The sequence below is a fragment of the Bombus vancouverensis genome, chromosome 1, assembly GCF_051014615.1.
Source record: "Bombus vancouverensis nearcticus chromosome 1, iyBomVanc1_principal, whole genome shotgun sequence".
NCBI lineage: Eukaryota > Metazoa > Arthropoda > Insecta > Hymenoptera > Apidae > Bombus > Bombus vancouverensis.
The window spans coordinates 2,537,418-2,560,602 of record NC_134911.1 but is presented as its reverse complement, the minus strand read 5'-3'; the positions used below and the strand labels follow the sequence as shown (position 1 = coordinate 2,560,602).

At 30.0% G+C, this 23,185-nt stretch overlaps 1 protein-coding gene across 1 annotated transcript in view; it reads left to right on the top strand.

Annotated features, from left to right (window-relative positions):
• LOC117160564 (adenosine receptor A1) overlaps nucleotides 1-23,185 on the top strand; it is a 378,459-nt gene that overhangs the window by 329,787 nt on the left and 25,487 nt on the right. The gene's annotated exons all lie outside the window — the stretch shown is intronic.

The following is a 23,185-nucleotide window of genomic DNA, read 5'->3' as shown; positions in this document are numbered from 1 at the left end:
ATTTGACCCCTATAACTCTTAACAAATATTTATTTATTCATTATAATTATAAATTTCCACTTTATTTATAAACAAGTTTGTAATACAATTTTAAATGTGCTTATTTCCATACTATACTTCCATTCTTTACGATATGTATTTCTTTCAATAATTCTATCTTGCGAAAGTCGCAAATAAATTATCTTAACATTTATAACTTTGTTTAGCATATTCCACATAGAATTTATTATACGTATATTTATTTACGTTATATTTTTGGTAATAAGATCGTTTACCAGTTGTGATCTACCCAATTAAACTATTGGATTAAGTAATAAATTCGTGTACTCTTAAGTGGTGTATGGATTTCAGTAAATTATAAAAATTGTTCAAAGAATACAAGAATATATGTATCTAAATGTTTTAGTAAAAAATATTTATTTATAAAGGAGTACGATAAATAAATTACTCCTTTGGATTGATGTTATATAAAAGTAATAACGCTTGACATACTCTTTTGAGAAAACATAAATTTGCTATTTCTCAACTTACTATGCAAAATTGCAAATTAAATTTATTTCACTCTTATAACCACACCTAGTTCGTACAGTATGATATAACATCGTGATTCGTTCTGGATCCAATTTACCCTGTTAATTAAGAAACATGAAGTTACTTATCACCTACATTTTCCATATTTTAGTCGTAATACAGTTTATCAGTGATCTGTTATTGCTATAATATTGTGTAAATCAGATTATTTATATTCAAAGTGTATTATGTTGTATTTATATATTTTCAAGTGTTAGAATCGATCTAATTAAACTAAAACCACTAATCTGTAAACGTTACAAATTTTAAATGTCCTATTTTTGCAATTACTAAAAATGTTGACGTATCTACTTTTGACCAAATTATTGTTAATTTTTATCGAGGTAGAAGCGTGATTATGTCTCTTTAGCTTCACTATGCCACTTTAATTATAACATATTACATTAATTTATAATATATTCCTTTACATTTTGCAAATCGACAATTCTAAAATTCAAATCAATTCACAATGATTAACTTTTGACAAGTTCGTCATTAGCAAATAACCCAATTAGTAGATTAAAATGTTGTATTTAACGAATAATTGAGTTTTGTAATGGCCAAAATAAGCTAGTAGACAATAAGATATACAGGGTGGTTGGTAACTGGTGGTGCAAGCGGAAGGGGGGTGATTCTACGCGAAAAAAGAAGTCGGAAATATAGAATACAAATTTTTCGTTCGAGGCTTTGTTTTCGAGAAAATCGACTTTGAATTGTCGCTCGGTACGCGTGCACTTTATCGCGTCTCGTTATAACGGATCTCACTGTAGATCGTTGTCTCGATGGAAAAATTAAAAAAAAAAAATTTTATTCTATATTTTCGACTTCTTTTTTCGCGTAGAATCACCCCCTTTCCGCTTGTATCACCAGTTACCAACCACCCTGTATAATGTGTAATACTAACTCATAAATTATAAAATACTTAAAGTTAAAGTTACTTCATTCAAAAGTGAATATGATACAATAGAAACTAATTAATGGATGGCACATTGATTAACTGACACGCAGTGACCAACTGTCGTATTATAACACTTGTAAAATATTTATATTAAATTTTACATTTTGCATGGGTATACCTCAACACCTTTGCTCGACAATATACCCGCGTATAATATAAAACATCACTTGCAATGAGTTGATATATCTAACATTAACAAATGATCTCGCAACTTTTACATTCAAACTTCATGAAACGAAAGATCAGTGACAGAACCTACGAAGATTCTGCTTAGTGAGAGATCATTAAATTACTATGCCGCACAAAACTGTTATCAAACTAAAGACTAATACAATTTCTTCCAAATATTTTCCTCGATGAATGTCTATACTGCATAAAAATAACAGTGAACTAATACTAATTACGATTGCAAATTTTCTTTATCATCAATTTTAAACAGAGAAAATCATTCGTAAAATATTAATACTATTAATTCTAAGTCGTTGTAACTGTAATAGTTCCTGAACTCTAGAACATATGCCTTCAATTGGTCATCTAACGAGGGGATGAGTAAATACCTCTCCGCCCGGTTAATCCTCGCAATTTAACGAGCTACTTTGAGTTATAGCCAATTCGTAGCTGACCACCCTCTGTACTATTCGGTACTACCATATGTAGCACATACGCGAATCTCTGAAGTTTGGCCCTTTAATAACTCATCGGCATCGGCAATATTACGCTTCGCCAAGCGTCTCGACACACAGCAGATAAATTGCATCGTCTAGCAGACACGCGCTCGTCTGTAAACCTTTAATCCTTGGGGGAGAACCAAGTGATATCGAGCAGCTTTATTATATTTCTCTTATCGCAATTTCACAGGATCTCTGGTTAATTTAATAAAAAAAAAACCCTGATACAGTTAAAAGCGTCGTGCTTCACATACAGCGATCATGTTTTATCTAATACGATTAATGCCAGTTATGCATAAGCCGTAAATTATTATTTGCTTTAAATTTCGATCGCATTGTTTGTATTCACAGTTTCTGTTTGATTTGAAGCCATAATTAATCCTACAGCCGAGGCTGGGTCGATTCTAATACATACAGATATTTCACGTCTATTATACCTATAAAACAAATTAAATAATAATAGATTTTCCAAACTAGTCTCTAAACTAAACATTTACGTGTTATCATTTTACCAAATTATTGGGTTACTTCATAAATAATGTTATCGTTGAGAATTGTGGATCTTTGAAGCCGAAATAATGTTATAGGAACACTAAATTTACTCACTTGGAATTAATATTAGAATAGTTATATATTTATTTTATGAACGATTTCTTATATATTCACCGATACACACTTGCACGCGTCTCAGCACTTTCTTCTATACCCGACTGTTAACCGATTGAACAGTTTACATTCACCTGTTTTCGAGCAACAATTCCCGGAGCAAATATACCAATTAATAAAATCTTACTTAAGCAGCAGAACCTTCGTAATAAAAATCAAGGACACATACTCCGAAGTCAAAGACATCAAGGCAGGGGTTCCGCAAGGAAGCGTCTTAGGACCAATACTATACACACTATACACGGCCAACATACCAACAACTACCAATAGCAAAATACTGACACTCGCGGACGACACAGCTGTACTAGTCAGGCACACTAACCCAGAAACAGCAATCAAATTACTACAAGAACGTGTCACAAAAATAGACAAGTGGCTGCAAGACAAACAAATAAAAGCATACCCCGATAAATGCAACCATATTACATTCACACTGCGAAAACAGACACCACCAAACATTCTACTGAACGGCACGCACATACCGCAAACAAGGCAAGTCAAATATCTAGGACTCCACTTAGAAACTCACATGGAAACAGCATACTAATCAATAATAGACAAAATACAGACAACAAGGAGACAAATGCATTGGCTAACAAGTTGAAAATCCAAATGAAGCATAAAAAGAAATTAAAAATATACAAAACGATCATAAAACCAATCTGGACGTACGGAATACCACTATGGGGGACAGCAGCAATGAGCCATATAAACAAAATAGAGACAATACAAGTTAAAATTCTTAGGACAATAGTAAACGCCCCATTGTACGTTAGAAACGAAGATATACGGAAGGACCTGGGAATACCAACGGTCAAAGAGGAAATTAGCAGATACACAGAAAAATACAAAGAAAGAACAAGAAATACCCAAACGAGGCTAGCTGTGGAAACGATCAACACCTCAAACATGGATAGAAGACTGGAAAGGAAACACCCAGCAGACCTCACAAAGGACACAACCTAACAAACACGAAGATGGTACCTCGCTGGGGGTAGCCACCCACATGATAATCTAACAGCTAAAAAATTCGACCAAATGTCCAAACTGGACAGATTGTGAATGTAAACAATTAAATAAAAAAAAAACATACCTCCACACACTGACACCCACATACAAGTATCTCTATTACGCATTTAACCCAGTCCAGCACAAAAAATTATAGATTTCTCAACAGTTATGTTTTACACAAGTAATTTACATACGTAAAATTTGAAGATGTAAGAATCTTATCGTATTTGTTAATGAATCTATTGTCGACTATGTTTTATCATTCTTACACGGTTTGGTGGCACGATACCTAGATACCATTTTAAAATTCGATATTATGTTAGGTTTTTAATCTGTATAACATACTATTATGATCGAAATAAGTTTAAGAATAGAGCGAATAACACTATTGTTTTCAATTATACTATTTTAAATATTTTTTCCAATGCTTTCGACATATATGACCGATCATTTTTCACGATAAAACAAAATTCCTTTGTGATGCAGTAGCATCAATCATTTCTACCTTTCTCATCGTTGAGATTTAATTGATTATCGTTAATTGATTGTTGACTGTAGCTAATTTTATTTTAGAGATTCAAACTTCAAAATAAGAGACAACGTTACTTCCGGAATGACTTAATAATCTGATATAACAAATAACTTTATTTTCTAAATGTATTTCGTTATCGTATAGGAGGAAAAATTTATTTCCTTTAACAATTTTAATACATTTAAATGCATTTAAATAAACTGTTTAAGTGTTTTTTATAAAACTATTTTATAAATATTTCTTTACTTTTTAATTATGCAATGTGATGGCATTTGTGCAATCGTCACCAAAAGAATGTGCAAAGGATGATCATGCTATTAGTTCTCACCATTTTTCTTGTAAACGAGAAATATGAGGAAAAGATGAAAGAGGAAGAAGATAAATGATTTTGCATAAATCGAACCCTCTCGTCATTCTACATAAAAAAAAGTATTAGCGTAACATGGTGGAAAATTGATTAGTTTAGAAGATAACTTAATCCTAATTTTGTAGAATATCATATGAGAAACAAGGAAAAACGTAATGCAGTTTTGTATTTACTTCTATATTTATGTTTTCTTTGTCTTACATATTCTACATATATGATATTCTACAACATTAAAGTAAAAATATTTTTAAACTAATCAGTGTTCAACTATGCCAGCCTATTATTTTTGTTCATACAAAGCCGGAAGAGATTAATGTGCGTAGAAAAAGAAAGGTTTTCATTTAAAAAGATAACGCAACTGCATTTTTGAATTCGCCAGGAAGAAATTACCATGAATATGTACTTCATTTTGAACCATTCATCTTCTTCTTCTTTTCATCTTTGCCTCATACTTGTTGTTTGTGAGAAAAACGCTAGGAGCTAATAGCGTGAACGCTCTGTATACTAAACACGATTCTAGTAATTCTCAGTTTACCCTTTCGTATATGTATATACAGGGTGGTTGGTAACTGGTGGTACAAGCGGAAAGGGGGTGATTCTGCGCGAAAAAAGAAGTCGAAAGTGTAGAATAAAAATTTTTTTTTAATTTTTCCATCGAGACAACGACCTACAGTGAGATCCGTTATAACGAGACGCGATAAAGTGCACGCGTACCGAGCGAAAATTCAAAGTCGGTTTTCCCGAAAACAAAGCCTCGAACGAAAAATTTTTATTCTATATTTTCGACTTCTTTTTTCGCGTAGAATCACCCCCTTTCTGCTTGTACCGCCAGTTACCAACCACCCTGTATATGAAAATTCTTAAATGCATTTTGTACATTTATATTAATTATGCACATGCTGAAAATTTCATCGAAATCGGTTAATGTTGCTATGAGCTACAAACAGTTAAAAATGATGAAAGCCACGGTTTTTCCCGACTTTCGGCCTAAAATCTAAACATTCTTACATCTTTCGATGCCTATCGCTTATATCTCTGCATCAACCGATTTCGATGAAATTTTCGCAATGTATAGCTATACGTAACTGACATAAATCTACTAAGCATATTCTTTAAATTTTCATTACAGACTTGGATAAAAAGATTGTAGAAGGCGATCATTACTATAGTTTTCGTGATTCCAATCAATTACAATTTTTTCAAAATTTTTTACACGTCATCTAGTAAACTAATTCTTCTAACTTCGCAAACAACCTTAAGCCATTCGGTCAATTAAAAAAAAATATTCTGTTTTAACGAGTGTTCAAATACTTTCATATTCAAAGGCATTATTAATTAGTTAAGATTATAAAAAAGTGACCAGTTATAATTTTTTTCAGGAATAAACAAAATCTCGATTATAAAAAAGGTACAAGTGTATTCTAATTGAAAAGATCTACATTTCATTAAATAATCATTTAATGACATAAAAATACTCTTCTGTATTGAAACGTTAACTTGTTTTATCTAATTAAAATATGCTAAACTACTATTGTATAAATTTCACAATAAGTGTTAACGTCGTAATTTCAGAATCTCCTTTGATGAAAACAATACAATAGATTACAATTTGCAATGCAATTATGTAAAACTGATTCTGGGTATTAAAGTTTGACTAATATAACATACTGCTATTATACCTATGTACATGTAATAATACAGTAGCATTGACAGTTATAACTTAACTTATTGGCTAGACGCCACCACAATGTGTTTTCTGCACTGTGGCCACTACAGTTTATACAGTTGACATATAGTATACACTTTAATAAATAATATTGCCCTCGCGTTCGTAACTCTAAATTAGCTTTGAACGCAATCCTTGCATCTTCCTGTTGCATACCGTACATTTGTTCGAAGTATATGTATACGTGCAGACATATCTGAGATTATAATCAATACGCAAGGCTCTGTCACGGATGTGATACGAATTTTGAAACTGAATTCCATTAGGAAAGTTTGGATCTTCCATCTTCGAGTGAAAATGGGCGGATACATAGCTACATTAATTTTAACAGAAAACTCAATTACTTTGCGGTGTATTGCGCAGATTCGTAAGTATTAATTTGAAAGATATTGTTGGAAACAAATATCTATTTTTTACGAAGAAATAGATAATTAATTCTAAGTGCGAATTTCTGTATATAGACCCTGTAATTAAAATAATCGAAATCACAATAGTTGGACACACAAATATAACTAATATTGTTAATAATATGGTTATAGTGTATCCATAAAAGGACAAAATAGGATATTGTACGTAATCCTGATTGATCAAATATAGATTTTAAACTAGAATGTATAGAATATAAGTAAAGTTTCTTTTAACAAAATTTATTTAAATGGCACATAAAATTGCATTATATCTGAAAATAATTATTAAGGTAGATTTCTTTAAAAGAAATAAAATGAAATTAGAACGACTTATCTAACCCTTAGCAATTGGTAATGAGTGTATGAGTGGAAAATTAATCATATAATCCATATTATTATTGGAATTGTAAAATACAAAAAATTCTTTTAAAAATTGTTTTAAAAAAATTTAAGCAAATTTCCATAACAAATTAAAGAACAATCCTCCTCTTCCAAAAGGAGGAAGTAATATTTCCTTTATAAACTTAATCTTTGACAATTGAAAATCTTCACACCTTTTAGCTATATGAGGCAATCGTTTAATTCATCAAAAACTATAAATCATATTTATATGAATTTTCACAGAGCATTCGCGAAACTTTCTTTCAAAGGAGAGAAGAAATATTCTATTTGCAAAGTTATTAATTGGTCGGAAAATTCTATATCTTGCAACTATATCAACGGTTTAATTCGTCAAATTAAAAAAAAAATATAGCATACAGTACTCGAGATTAAAGAGTATAAAGTTATGAGTATTTCGCTCATTGACGTTGCTTCTTATTAACAATCGTCTTTCGTTCGAAATATAAATTACTTTTGCGCAGAAAAAATGACCATGAAAATAACATGCAATCGTCCCAGCAAAGAAGCCTCTTCTTTTTATTTCAATTAGTTTTGATATGGATACAGATTGGGATGCGTAAAATGCGCGTCACAGTTGTGAGCATGAAGGATCGAGCTAGAGAGCCGTCAAATGCACCTGGTATATTTTTCGCGCGTTCCAGCCCAGTGACGGAAATTAACGATGCAAATTTTTCGAAAAGGATATTCGGCGGTAACTCGCGCCACGAGGCTATATAAAAACACAATAAAAATAGGCGACCAATTTTACGTTGGCTAACGTTGTTAAAACCAACAAAACAGACTAAAAAACGGGAAAATGGAACCATAATAAAAAAAAAACTTGTTTGTAGAGCGAAATTTGATTAACGAATGTAATGTTCATCGAGAGATTTCATTTAATTGCTTTTTGATGAAAGCATAACGATACTCAGAAGCCTAACGATAGTTTTCCTTCGATAATAAAACGACAATAAATATCTTATACATCGTGATATTTTTCTATTAGGGTTTTAATATATTTTCTTCTAGAAATTGATTGTACTAAGCTACGGATAAATACAGATCAAATTTGAAAGTTGTATGTGTATTTTAGAAATTAAAACATATACAGGGTGGTTGGTAACTGGTGATACAAGCGAAACGGGGGTGATTCTACGCGAAAAAAGAAGTCGAAAATATAGAATACAAATTTTTCGTTCGAGGCTTTGTTTTCGAGAAAATCGACTTTGAATTTTCGCTCGGTACGCGTGCACTTTATCACGTCTCGTTTTGACGGATCTCACTGTAGATCGTTGTCTCGATTGACGTTATTTTTTTAATTTAAAAAATTTTTAAATTTTTAAATTTTTATTCTATATTTTCGACTGTATAATAGAATGAAAAAAAATTTATATATTAATATAAACAATACTATCGTATAATAATAATAAGAGACATTAAATAATTATCTATGTCCATAAAATTTAATTTTTGGTAGAAAGAAATTATTTTTTTAAGCATATCATACTCCTCATCTTTATTTCTTTTGCTTAATAATTTACTTTAATTTTCACAGGCGTGGCATTAAATTCATTATGTGTCAAGTTTTTATATCTCCCTTCTCACAATGAGCTAGATTTCTCACGTAATATACGATAAGTGTACAATCTGCTGCGTAAAATTAATTATTTTTATCATAATTGTACTTCCTGAACAACACGAACTGATTATCCTCATAATTTAAGTAGTTATTGGCTAGAAACGAAAAAGAATTTCCCTCGAATTTTAATATAAATACCTAAAAACATAGGTTAAGCAGGATTAAATCGTTTTCAGATATCTGAAGAATCTTCCTTGTGCGTGTAATTAACTCACATTCCAATTATTTGGCTTGTGGAATTTCAGCTACGCGTTTCTCATTAATCTTCCTAATTTTAAAGTTTTTACAGAATCTCATTGCGTTACAATATTCAAATAAAGGGATTTCTTTATCATCTAATGTATTTCCAAATCTTCTTTAAAAAAAATCATATTTACAGTCTATACATATACTTTGAGATCATTTGAAAAAAGATTAACCATCTAGGCGCACATATTATATTTATTAAAATAAGTACAAAACATCAACGTAATTTTAAGAATTAGTGTTAGGGAAAGTGCGTTTCCATTTTAAATCAAATTCTATTCTAATTTCTTTATTAGTTGTTGAGGTTGACTGATAGAGGAACGAGTGGATGAATTTGTAATAGAAAAATATATCGAAATAAGCAAAGGTGTAAGTACAGGTATAAATATAGGTATAGTGTATGCTGATCCAGATCCTTATTCTTACAGTGTTACAATACAATAGGAAGAAGAAGCATGATAGGGAGCACGTTCATATGTTTATGGCAAAGAACATTATCAAAAAGTTGACCTTGTGTCTCTAGCTGAAGGCTACAAGAAACAACAAAAGAAATCTACTTATAGCTCTTTTGTTTCTAGACTTTGTAATCTAAAACAAAATTTATATTCAAGGGCACAATAATATGGACCTCTCCTTATTTCGAATTTTCTTTTTGTTTCCCTGAATTCTATCCTCTTCGTATCAGTGGTCTCCAGGTCATGGATATACAAAAGAAAAGGTGTAGAGTTTTTCTTGAAGTAATTACTTGAACATTAAACATATTCTATATTTGTTTATTTCATTTTAATGAAAATATTATATTTTTATGAAAAGAAATACAAACGTTCTGAACAAATTTTAATTTATCCTGAAATATTTTACAGACATTTTATATTAATAAAATGTTTATATTTTCATTCAGAACTCAATTACGAACATGTTAATAAAACACCATTTTATCTGTTTCAACGAATACCATACTTGAAACGACAAATTTAATTACGATGTAGTCAACTTATTAAGTAAATTTTATTAATTCTATACACCGATGAAATAGTCAAAATTAATTTGATTATCGATCTTTTAAATAACGAATATAATTGTAAAGTATTAAATTTATTAAATAATGTATGCCCCAATTATTTAAGCTTATTTATCTTCTATTTCTTTATTTGCAGAATATTCAATAAAGTCAAGTCTATTGAAATCAAAATGCAAATGTTCATAATTCCGTCCAATATTGTTTTCCCTAAATTTTTTAAACTCTAATTGTGATTAATTTGATTATCGATCTTTTAAATAACGAATATAATTGTGAAGTATTAAATTTATTAAATAATGTATGCCCCAATTATTTAAGCTTATTTATCTTCTATTTCTTTATTTGCAGAATATTCAATAAAGTCAAGTCTATTGAAATCAAAATGCAAATGTTCATAGTTCCGTCCAATATTGTTTTCCCTAAATTTTTTAAACTCTAATTGTGATTAATTTGATTATCGATCTTTTAAATAACGAATATAATTGTGAAGTATTAAATTTATTAAATAATGTATGCCCCAATTATTTAAGCTTATTTATCTTCTATTTCTTTATTTGCAGAATATTCAATAAAGTCAAGTCTACTGAAATCAAAATGCAAATGTTCATAGTTCCGTCCAATATTGTTTTCCCTAAATTTTTTAAACTCTAATTGTAATTAATTTGATTATCGACCTTTTAAACAACGAATATAATTATGAAGTATTAAATTTATTTAATAATATATGCCCAAATTATTTAAGCTTATTTATCTTCTATTTCTTTATTTGCAGAATATTCAATAAAGTCAAGTCTATTGAAATCAAAATGCAAATGTTCATAGTTCCGTCCAATATTGTTTTCTCTAAATTTTTTAAACTCTAATTGTGATTAATTTGATTATCGATCTTTTAAATAATGAATATAATTATGAAGTATTAAATTTATTTAATAACGTATGCCCCAATTATTTAAGCTTATTTATCTTCTATTTCTTTATTTGCAGAATATTCAATAAAGTCAAGTCTATTGAAATCAAAATGCAAATGTTCATAGTTCCGTCCAATATTGTTTTGCCTAAATTTTTTAAACTCTAATTGTGATTAATTTGATTATCGATCTTTTAAACAACGAATATAATTGTGAAGTATTAAATTTATTAAATAACGTATGCCCCAATTATTTAAGCTTATTTATCTTCTATTTCTTTATTTGCAGAATATTCAATAAAGTCAAGTCTATTGAAATCAAAATGCAAATGTTCATAATTCCGTCCAATATTGTTTTGCCTAAATTTTTTAAACTCTAATTGTGATTATGATGCAAATTCAGTTACGATGTAACTTTCTTTTAAAAAACGCAACGATCGAAGCTGAAGTAAAATATGCAAGTTACTAGCTTAATGCTGGTTCAATTTCGCTTTAGACGATCCCTTGAAAGTTTATGTTAGGAGAATCCCTTAATCGATAACCTAATGCGATTTACCAACATCAGCTATAATATATTGTACTTCGCATGTGTACATTATCCAGCAGGGATACTAGATTGCACATAGTAATCTCGAAGCAAAATGTTTATCCTGACCATGTATTGTCTACCCCTATTATAAAGCTGCATATCAATTAAATCAATTTCTTCCAACCTAGTTGATGCTTTAATTCCTATGAAACTAGTAGCGTATTGTATCCCAACGAAACCTTTTTGGCAAAAGACTGATTTTTATTATTTTTCTAGCATCACTGAGACCTATTGGAACATAAGGATCCTATCATAAATGAAGAGTACATCGAAAGATCAAGCGAAAGATAAATCATATTTTCTATTCTTTTACAGGAAACTGATTTTGAGATTCGCTATATTTTCTATCAATTTCGTATTACTAAATTTGTCTTTATAGTTGATTTTGGGGCTAAACATGTATTTTTCGCCCCTCGCAAAATTTTAAAAATATCTTTCGAAATATTACAGTATTGAAGATATTAAAGTGTTTCTGGTTTGAATGAAAACATAGGTAGCTTTTTTGGCTCCACAAAATTTGGCCAATTTATCAGCTATCTTTAAAAGATCTTTTCAAACTTGGATATGTAGACGTTATAGTCGGCATCGTTATATTATTACATCCTTTGTTTAAAAAGTCTGTCTCGAAAATCCGTCTTGTATTCGTATGACGACTAAATTATTTCTGTTCATTCTGTTTGGAAAAAGAAACAAAAGAGAAAGAAAATATTCCATCTTCTGGAATATTTCCCGACCCTCTGTCTACAAAAGGTTTTACTCTTGTGACTTTCATTTACTAGAAAATATAGAACATGACCGTCTATTTTCAAGACTCTTGTAGTATTCCCTTCGCATAGATTTTTATCATCTCCTTTACATAGGAAATTCTATTATAATTATAATAATTAATAATGTAATTAATATAAATAAATAATATCGGAAAATACGAATATCAACGAAAACGTTCCAACCTTTGCAAAATTTTACAAACTTAATTACAAGTGATTATTCGTTTAACATACAAGAAGTGCTATTTTTAATTTAATAGTATACTTTCAAATCGTTAAAGTTGGTGTAAAATATGGTAAATGACATTTTATGTGATATCCTGAAGATTTAATTAATAAATTAGTAATTAATTAATATGAAGAAATTAAGAGATAATATAATAAATAGGAAATAATTGTGTAAGGCTACTTGCATAACAACGTTGGTCATGATTAATTTATTTGTATATTTGATTGTTGATTCCTAAAAGTAATTAAATTCAGTTTGTATTATCATAATAATCGAGTGATTATAAGTTGGCGTATTCATGCAGTTGTAATACGAGAAAAACAGATTGAGTTGAAAATTCAAAGAATAGTGACAGCTAAATTTATATAAATTTGTATTACAGAATAATTTACAATATTCTATATTAATTTAAATGAAACGTTTTCTTTTCATTGGAAATATTCCTACACATACATACCTACATTTCCAAACAAAAGTGTTGGCAATCTAGCTCCAATCATCGTACAAAACTCTTCATAATTCAGTAAAGAAAGTGTTCTCAGTTGAATTCTTTTGTAAAATATAACTGTCGATTCTAAAGTTTAAGTATATCATAAATCATAAATTTTCAAAATGGTTGTAATAAAGAAAAAAAATAAAATACACATGAAGGGCCGTTTTCAGTGGAACAAAAGTATCGACACACTTGGAAAATTTGTTATTACGTGTATTATACTTAATATTTGTCAACGTTGTCAAACCTGATATGTTGTAGGATGTTCTTCCATTCAAACTGATCGTCATTTTTTAAAGTTACTGAGAATATTTCGTAGAAAAGGAACAAAAACGTGAATAATGGGAAATAAAATAAAAAAAAGTACAATCGTTGGAAGAAAGATTGTATTAAACTTATATGAGCAAGGAAAAATTTATTCGGAGATAGAGAAAATTATTAGCAGAAGTCGTTTTACCGTAAAACGTGTGATTAAACGATTTCTTTGTAAAATAGATCTAACAAATGTCACACGTTGTGGACGTCCTTAGAAGCTTAAAGACCGAGAAAAAATGAAGATAGTCAATATATTTAAAAGAGAATCTAAAACTACATCCTTGCAAATAGCTGGAATAGTAAACAACATAACATTTCGGAGAACGCTGAAAACTGTTGGATATGAAAAAGGAAATTTAATATTTTTCAATGTGATGGACGGGTTTTAGTTTGGCGAAAATCGAATACTGAATTAGATGAAGAAACCGTCAAGAACGGAGATGGTAGGATAATGATATGCCAGCGTATGAGCTCTTCTGGTGCAGGAGAGTTTGTTCTCATCGCAAATATCATGGCCAAATATAATTATTTAAATATTTTAAAGCAAACGTGGGGAAAAATGAAATTTAGGACAAGATCATTATTTTCAACAGGGTAGTGATCCCAAACACCCAGTCCATATTGTTAGACAGTGGATCGTTTTTAATACACCGCATATGCTAATTAACAACTCCCCCACAATCCCCTGACCCAAATCTTACTGAGCGTTTTTGATTTGAATTAGGAAGACAGTTTAAAGCACATCGTATTGCTTCTGAGCAAGATTTGAAGAAAGTATTCCTTGAAGAATGGTAGAAAATAGGTCCAAAGACCAGAAAAAAATTAGTATATCCAATATCTAATTGTCTAAAAGCTGTTATAAAAAAACTATTATTAAATTATAAACAAATATTAAATCAGACGTTATAATAAATTTATACTGCAAAATCGTAAACGTGCCAATACTTTTGGTTGGATTATACAATCATTGTATGTATAAGCATTGTATTAGGTTGTCCGGAAAGTGTCTTTCTTTTACAGACACGTGTTTTACAACGATGCGTCTTTGTACAAACATGAAACCCAATCTGTAGAACGTTGTGATTTTTATTTCGATAAAACAAAATGGATCGTACGAAATTCGGTAAAATAATTGTAAGCGTGCCAATGCTTTTGGTTGGCATTGTATGTGTAAGTATTGTATTAGCTTGTCCGGAAAGTGTCTTTCTTTTACAGACATGTGTTTTACAACGATGCGTCTTTGTACAAACATGAAACCCAATCTGTAGAACATTGTGATTTTTATTTTGATAAAACAAAATGGATCGTACGTAATTCGGTAAAATAATATAAAACGAAAAATGTTGTGCATCCATTATTTCCTTATAAAACGAATTTCCGGACGACTTCATATTATCAATCTTATAAAATCAATCATTCTAATAAATTATAAATAGGTGTTAATAAGTTAGATATACAATTATTAATATTACATTCGTCAATACTACGTTTTTATAAAGAATCAAATTAAACAATTTAATATTTATAATATTTTCACATTAAACAATTCATCAAATATGATTTTCTTATTCTTCTTCTTATTTCTTTTAATAAAATATATATGAGTGGAGATTATTTTAATTAAAGCAGAGAAAAAATCAACGGAACGAACCGTAACTTGAGGGACTTGTTAGAATACGTCAGTCTACGCTCTACAGTCTACACCATCTACCTTACCTGACATCTTCATGAATTGCTGTGCAGACATCTCCCTTTGGCGATCTCTTGTCCGATATAAATGAATGTGCTCTATAAACATGGCGTGGAGTGAAAGACACTGATTGCCATGTTAACTTCCAGAAGCATTTTTTACTTTTACGCCTCTACGAAACTGGAATAAAATAAAATGTATTATTTATGCACTTCGTGATGGTAATTATTTAATTATAAAGCAGATAGTGACCCCTTTACGTTTAATTAGTTACGTATGACTTGCGACACCTGCAATTATCAGATTACGTGTATATTTTGTACGAAAGGAAATATTAATATTGATAATCAAGCTGTTATAGGCTAAGCAGTGAGATAATGCACGAAAACAAAATTTTCGTGAACATGGATAAACTTGTATCAGCAATTCGATAAAGTAATGAATAGGCACTTCATGAAACTAAGTAAATCAAAAACACGAGAATACTTTTAATAATTTTTAAAAAATGGCTTAGCATATTTCAGTTTTTGCCGAATTTCGTAGAATTATAAAGATTTGCTGGAAAAGTAAAGAATAACTCGAAGAATACCGAGTAAATCCTTGAAGTGTCCTTTCACAACTACAATGTATAAAACCAAAATTTATTAATATACAGGGTGGTTGGTAACTGGTGGTATAAACGGAAAGGGGGTGATTCTACGCGAAAAAAGAAGTCGACAATATAGAATAAAATTTTTATATATATTTGACAAAGCTCGCGAAACTATTTTATTGCTTAAAAAAAATTTATATATGTAATATACAGGGTGGTTGGTAACTAATAAATTCTAGTATCTAGTAGATCAAACATTTGAACTATCGATGGCGATGCGTTTGAATTGTATCGATATTTGGTATCGGTATTTATTAATACGCAGACACGATGACAGATGTATTCGTACATATGTTATCAGCGATAAATTATCGGTATCGATAATTAAATCAGGAGTAATAAAATCCAAAAATGAAAATAAACTGTTTCTTTAAATTAAATATTTGAAATATACAAAAGTATATAATTATAGAATATCGAACTGAAATACCAAATATCGAATATTTTACTCGAAATACTACTCGTTGACTAGTTGAAAAAATAGCAATTATTGCAAATATTCTCTGTTTGAGCAATTTCTTGCTTCATATATACATATAACCTATAGAATGTATAATTTTACAAAAAATTCGATTATCTTATATCGAAATGTATATTTTCACAAAAGGTTCAAAGTTCTTGCTCGCTTGTCTCCACTTCAAAACTAATTGCAACCTAAATGCATATTTCACATATACAGGGTGGTTGGTAACTGGTGGTACAAGCGGAAAGAGGGTGATTCTACGCGAAAAAAGAAGTCGACAATATAGAACAAAAATTTTCTTTTTAATTTTTTTTAAAATCTACAGTGAGATCCGTTATAACGAGACGCGATAAAGTGCACACGTACCAAGCGAAAATTCAAAGTCGATTTCCTCGAAAACAAAGCCTCAAACGAAAAATTGTTATTCTATATTTTCGACTTCTTTTTTCGCCTTGCACCACCAGTTACCAACCACCCTGTAGATTGACTGGGAGACAATTTCAAATGGAAAATTGCATCTAGGAAAATATAAATTATAGAACGAAATTAAAAGTTAAAAGCATCGAAATAAGACAATATAGGTTTATATCAAAAGAAAACGTTTTAAATTATCCATACTTTCACGGTTAACTTATTATCCACTGTAAAACACTAAACGTAACATAATGCTGGGTACGATAAATATGCATAAAATTTCTCTTATTTCGAAAGTTTCTCAGTTTGAAACGTGAAAAGTTGGAAGAGACCTATAAAATTGGAATAATACCTATTCCAAGGGACTCCAAGTTTCATGGTAACTGATATCACCGGAAGAGCATGACACAGACATGTGTTGAATGCGCATCGATATCCTAACGTTTCGCTCTGCTAACTTCCTATTCCTATCGACATTTTCCAAATTTTTACACAATCAATTCTATAATGGTATCGTCTTATTGAAATGATAAACCTTCGCATAATAATCGAATTTTTATAATACATATAATGTAATTCCATTTTTCGATTAATATTTGTTAAATATTTTTAAAAACGTTAACCAGAACAATATAAAATATTAGGTTTTAGCATATGAAATTTCTATTTGCTTCAGATTCTTTACCTGTGTAGATTGTACCAAGCAACATAGCTTGTATTTAAGTATAGTTTACATAACATTAAGTGTTGATTTATGCTTTTTATGATTTTACAGAATGCACTTTGCAACGGCATAAATACGCACGAAAGTTGAGTCGTTTTCCCTTGTGAGATTAAACTCGATTGTATTATGATTAAAGATATAATAAGAATATTGATTAATATTAGTAACATTGCAAATTAAACTGCGGATTTTTATATTTTTTTGCAAGACTTGATCGTGCAAATATGTATATAATAGGCAAATGTATAATATGTTCAAAGTATAGCACTTGTCATAGCATTTACTAGATAAAATAATTCTCCGTCTAAGTATATCCATAAAACTATGAATTTGCTATGAAAACTACGAATGTAGTCTATTAATAATATTTTAAAAAATGGTCTTACTAACGAATAAACTCTTCATTAATAGTTTCTAAACGTTTAAATAATAGCGAATTATATGAATTTACTGACTTGAGAGATCGTTCTTTTATTTTGTAAATGTCCTTTAAAACATGTTCTTGATAAAGATAAAACGGCTCGAAAATATTTGAAAAGGAAAGAACCATCAGTTAGAAAATAAGTGCTAATTACTTTCAGCAAATTTATATAGAAGAATCGAACGTATACAAATCAACTCTTTCTTGACACAGCTAATTTTGAAAATGTAAACTTAAAAAAAAGTAAGCAAATATACATCCATTATTATGATCTCCATAATTTTGAACTCTTAAAAAATTTCGTTTTTATTCGTATCAAAGTAGAATTGTTTTTCTTTGATGATAGTCAATTAACATCCGTTCTCGAATAAATTTACATACAATTTGCACGAACACGTCTATCGGTATTCGAGGCCAGTATACATATATACTGCAAAATAACGGGTATGTCAATGGGCTGAAAATGATATGCAAATATAAAGAATACGATCAATCACATACTCTGTGAAGTATTCCACGGATATGTGCTGAGCTCATCATCGGTCCCATGAAATCCAATATCGCGTGATAAAAAACTATACCAGAGGTTTAACATACGATACCACAGGTTTCCCACCTTTCGTCTGAAATGTAAACCAATCCGAACACCATGGTGTTACATTGAATAAAGAAACTGAATTTTTTACGGACACTTTGACGAGGGTACATCTTTACAAGCCTGACCGTGTTGAATTCGAATCTGCCACACTATTGTTGCTAGAAATAAAGTGTGTTTCGGTGAGCCTTTAAAATTTGCATAAATTGATTCATGTCGACACAGAAAGTTGGAAAGTAGTTAGTTAGAAAGTTTCTATTTAGAGCGAATCTATTCAAGAAAACGTGATTCAAAAGTCCTTCAAAAAGAAATAAAAACGATACGCTTTCAACGGACTCTGTTATTTATTGGATGATTGCGATATTTCGTAAGATTGTGTAATGTAATTGTACACTGAATACGTAGACTACAAGTTGAAAATATTTTGCAACTTGAAAAATTTTGTAGAAGTATTGTTTAACAGATACGTAATAATATTATTTTTATAAAATTCAAGCTTATATCTAGAATGATAATATGTATCATATTGTATATGATGAATTTTAAAAAGTCTCATTGACTAGTATCCTTGGCATTCTCCACAGATATTTGTAGATTATAAAAGAAGAAATGAAATTTAAGTTACTTTTTATTTAAAATTCAATTTAAAATTTGCTGAAAATTATTTTATATACAGTTAATAGACGACAGGTTCGATTCGATTTAAGATCATCTTCAGCTTATTTATTTTTCCACACTTTATATATAATTAAGTATATGGAAATTTCTGCAAACTTTTTTATATGTAGGTACAATTAATGAATACCTTTTAAAGCATATTTTTTAAACCCTTTAATATAGTTTAAAAAGTCTTAGAATAGGAACAGTTTTTTGTATAATTATTGTAACATTAATTGTAATATAGGTGCAAATAAATAAAAGAATACGTCGTACAAAATTCAAGATATTATCAAAGGCAAAGCGACAAGATTGATAAATATCGCTGTGAATGTATTGTGAATATTAATTATACGTATTCAACAATAAAAATAAATGTAGTTATATGCATATGTAAGTATTATAAATCATTCAATAATATTCAAATGTTCGATATAAAGGTAGAAACGCAGTGAGACTATATTTGCTATTCTTACTGCAGTATTATAAAATTTACATCACATTTCTAGGGAAATAATTTTAGAATAACAATGGGTAATTGTACATTATTACATTCTGGAAGAAACAGTGATTCATAATAATTATAAACAATGCTTTAATTAAACATATATACTTCTGCTTCGTTTTCTACAGTATTTGCATATTATAATGTGGGATGTTGAAGCAAGTACATAGACCGTTAAAGATAAAAGTCAATAAATTCATGAAATTTGGCCTGTAAATAAATACAAAGCAAATTCAAATTTTAATAAGTTGTTCCAGGTATACAAATGTAATGTTCCATTTTATTTTAGCTTTATCAAAGTTGGACGAAAACTTCTGCTATTTAAGAGCAGCTATTAAAGGTAGCAGTTATAAGAATGTGAGAATATGTTTCTCGCAAATTTTCTGTACCTTTATTTGTAGCTAAATATACAAGTTTGGAAATTAATAGTATGTCGAACTAAAGCAAATTACGCAACATTGTTAATATTCCATATTATATAGGTAAATATATTTTATTATTGATTTACACAATACTATAATATTTCTGATGAAAATGTCTGCTATATGTATTGTGTATAAACTATGTCTATTGTCCTTTAACGTTTATAACTAATTAAAGTAATCACATTATTAAATAAATATTCTATATCTAAAGTAATTAAATTACTAAATAAATATATGTTTTATAAATGAATGTATGTTTAAACTAAAAATGTAATACGTAGCTCGACATTAATTTTGCATATGCAATATGTGCAATATTTTTGCTTCTTTATATTCGTACATATTCTCCCATGCATTTCTGTTCAATTATAGCAAAGAATGCTAATCCCGTGTAACAAAATGTTGTTACCATTATATTATAGGTGTTGAAATTAAATTTATCTAGCAAACTTATTATCGAACGTTGTTAATTATACTTAAATGTATAATGTAACGTACACTCATAAATAAGAGATGCTCACTTACAAAAGACTGATAAAATACACACACAACGCCGACAATAACAGAATACACTAAACATTTTTAAACATTTCTGACAATTTCAATTTTCCTGGCAATTCAAAATAATTGCTCAATCAATAAAATGTAAGAAAATAAAATGGAGAAAAATCGTAAAATCCTTTGCCCAGCAAGATATCCCTTTTGGTCTAGTAGAGCGTAGAGAGCATATCGTGATAATAAAATGCGCTTCATCGTTAAAATTGAACGACTTTATTGCGGTGAAACGACGCCAAAAATTTACGATACGAGAGGGAGCATCGTAAAGTGATCGTAGCACATGATTATTAAAACATGACATCGACTTTTGTAATAGACACTGATCAATACCTTACAATTAGGGTTGTCAGCGTGTCTGCCTTAATCTCCACAACCTCCGTGCAGCTAATAATCCGATATCGGGTCGCTACAACCTGATTTCCTTCCTGCTTTCAAACACGGAGTCCGTGTTTCAAGTTTCGTGCAACAGCAAGGAATCCTGTGGTCCCTTTTTTTTTGGTTCAATTTTCTTCTTTCTTTTCTTTCCTCTTTATTGCTCAAACGTGAAATCAATTCATTAAAGCGGAAGAATTCTGATCGCGTGAAATCGAGGTTAAATTTAAGAAAGGAGAATAATAATGATTGATCAAAAGGCTATGGAAGAGCAGATTGTTGACCTGCCTTCACAGAATTTCATCAGATAGATTTACATCGCAACGAGCACGCTAATTGCTTCCCTTGATTGCCTTCCTCAAACGTGGCCATTTAAGCCGTACGGAATTAAATCTGTTTGCACTGGGATTTGGCCAGTTTTGACGAAGATGAATGCATCACTTGTAAATGGTCCTTTGCTGCGATCGACATTTACGTACGTTCAAATTCCTAGTGAGCTTTCTTCCCATTTTATTCCGTGAGTTTTATGGACGTTCCTCCGAAGAGGATATAACAGATAAAGAGAAATAAAGAATAGAGGAAGCGAAGGACAATGGCCTTTCTGTCACACGCTCTACTGTGTACATATAAAACGAAAAAGGCAGGAGATGAAAGAGCACACTTTTGTCCTTTGCATCGCTAATTTCTCTGTATTTATTATTTAATTCTGTTCTTTCGTGCATTTATTACTTTTATCATGTTATTAGCTTATAATTATAATAAATAGAGATCATATAGCAAAAATATAACATTACTACAAAATATAACATTAACATAATTTATTTTCGTTCTTTTGCTAATTTCGGGTTAGTTCAGGAAATATTTGAATGTGCAATATATTATACAGGGTGGTTGGTAACTGGTGGTACAAGCGGAAAGGGGGTGATTCTACGCGAAAAAAGAAGTCGAAAATATAGAATAAGAATTTTTCGTTTGAGGCTTTGTTTTCGAGAAAATCGACTTTGAATTTTCGCTCGGTACGCGTGCACTTTATCGCGTCTCGTTATAACGGATTTCACTGTAGATCGTTATCTCGATGGAAAAATTAAAAAAAAAAAAGAAAACTTTTATTCTATATTTTCGACTTCTTTTTTCGCGTAGAATCACCCCCTTTCCGCTTGTACCACCAGTTACCAACCACCCTGTATAATATATTATATACATAATTATGCAGAAATATTATATATGGACTATACTATACTATACAGGGTATTTGGCTACAAGTTTAAAAAAATGTAAGGGGTGATTCTTGATGCTAAAATAAAACAAAAATCAAGGATAAGAAATTGCGTTCTCGACTTTGTTTTTTAGTTATTGACGATTAAATATTAGCCGAAATACCCCTGTGCACCTTCGGGGCGCCCGTGGATGGGACAATCGCGGTGCATGTATGAAATTTGTATAAACATTGCTTATATATACTATATTATTTATTAATTATTTATGGAGGCAAAGGATCAGAGGAAACATTAATCCTCTTTACTCAAAAATTTTATGAGGCAGTTTTTGATATGTTGTTATGGATCTTAATAAGTAAGCAGGTTTATTCAACATTAGTTTAATCTACGAGTTTTCTTACGAAACGTCGCGCAGGATAGTTTACGTCTGCAAATATCATAGTCTTCTTCTTTACGACTTGTACGAGGTAAGCTGTTGCCAATGTATCGTTCGATTTCAGGATCCTGTGTACGCCGCTGCTTAGGCTGACTTACTCTCGGTCGTGTAAAAAGGTTTGCTCGCGTACAGGGATATTTCGGCTAATTTTTTTATTGTCAATAAGTAAAAAACGAACCCGAAACGCAATTTTTTTATTCTGAATTTTTATCTTATTTTAGTTTTAAGAATCACCCCTTAAATTTTTTACACTTGCAGCCGAACACCTTGTATATACTTACATACAATATATATAATATATAATATAGTTGCAAAGAACAATTGATACTATATTATATGAAAAAATGTCTTAAAAATTGTTAATAAATTCACAAAGTTTTATCGAAAGCAAAATTTCCGGCATAACCATAGTAACGCGATTAATTTTTTTGAAATGCTCAATGCAAACATTGGAATTTGTAAAAACAAAATCAAATAAAAAAAGAGTTTTAGTAATATAAAATAACCAAACAACTATTGCAATTTTAAATTAATCTCCCAAGTATAAAATGGGAGAATTGTATA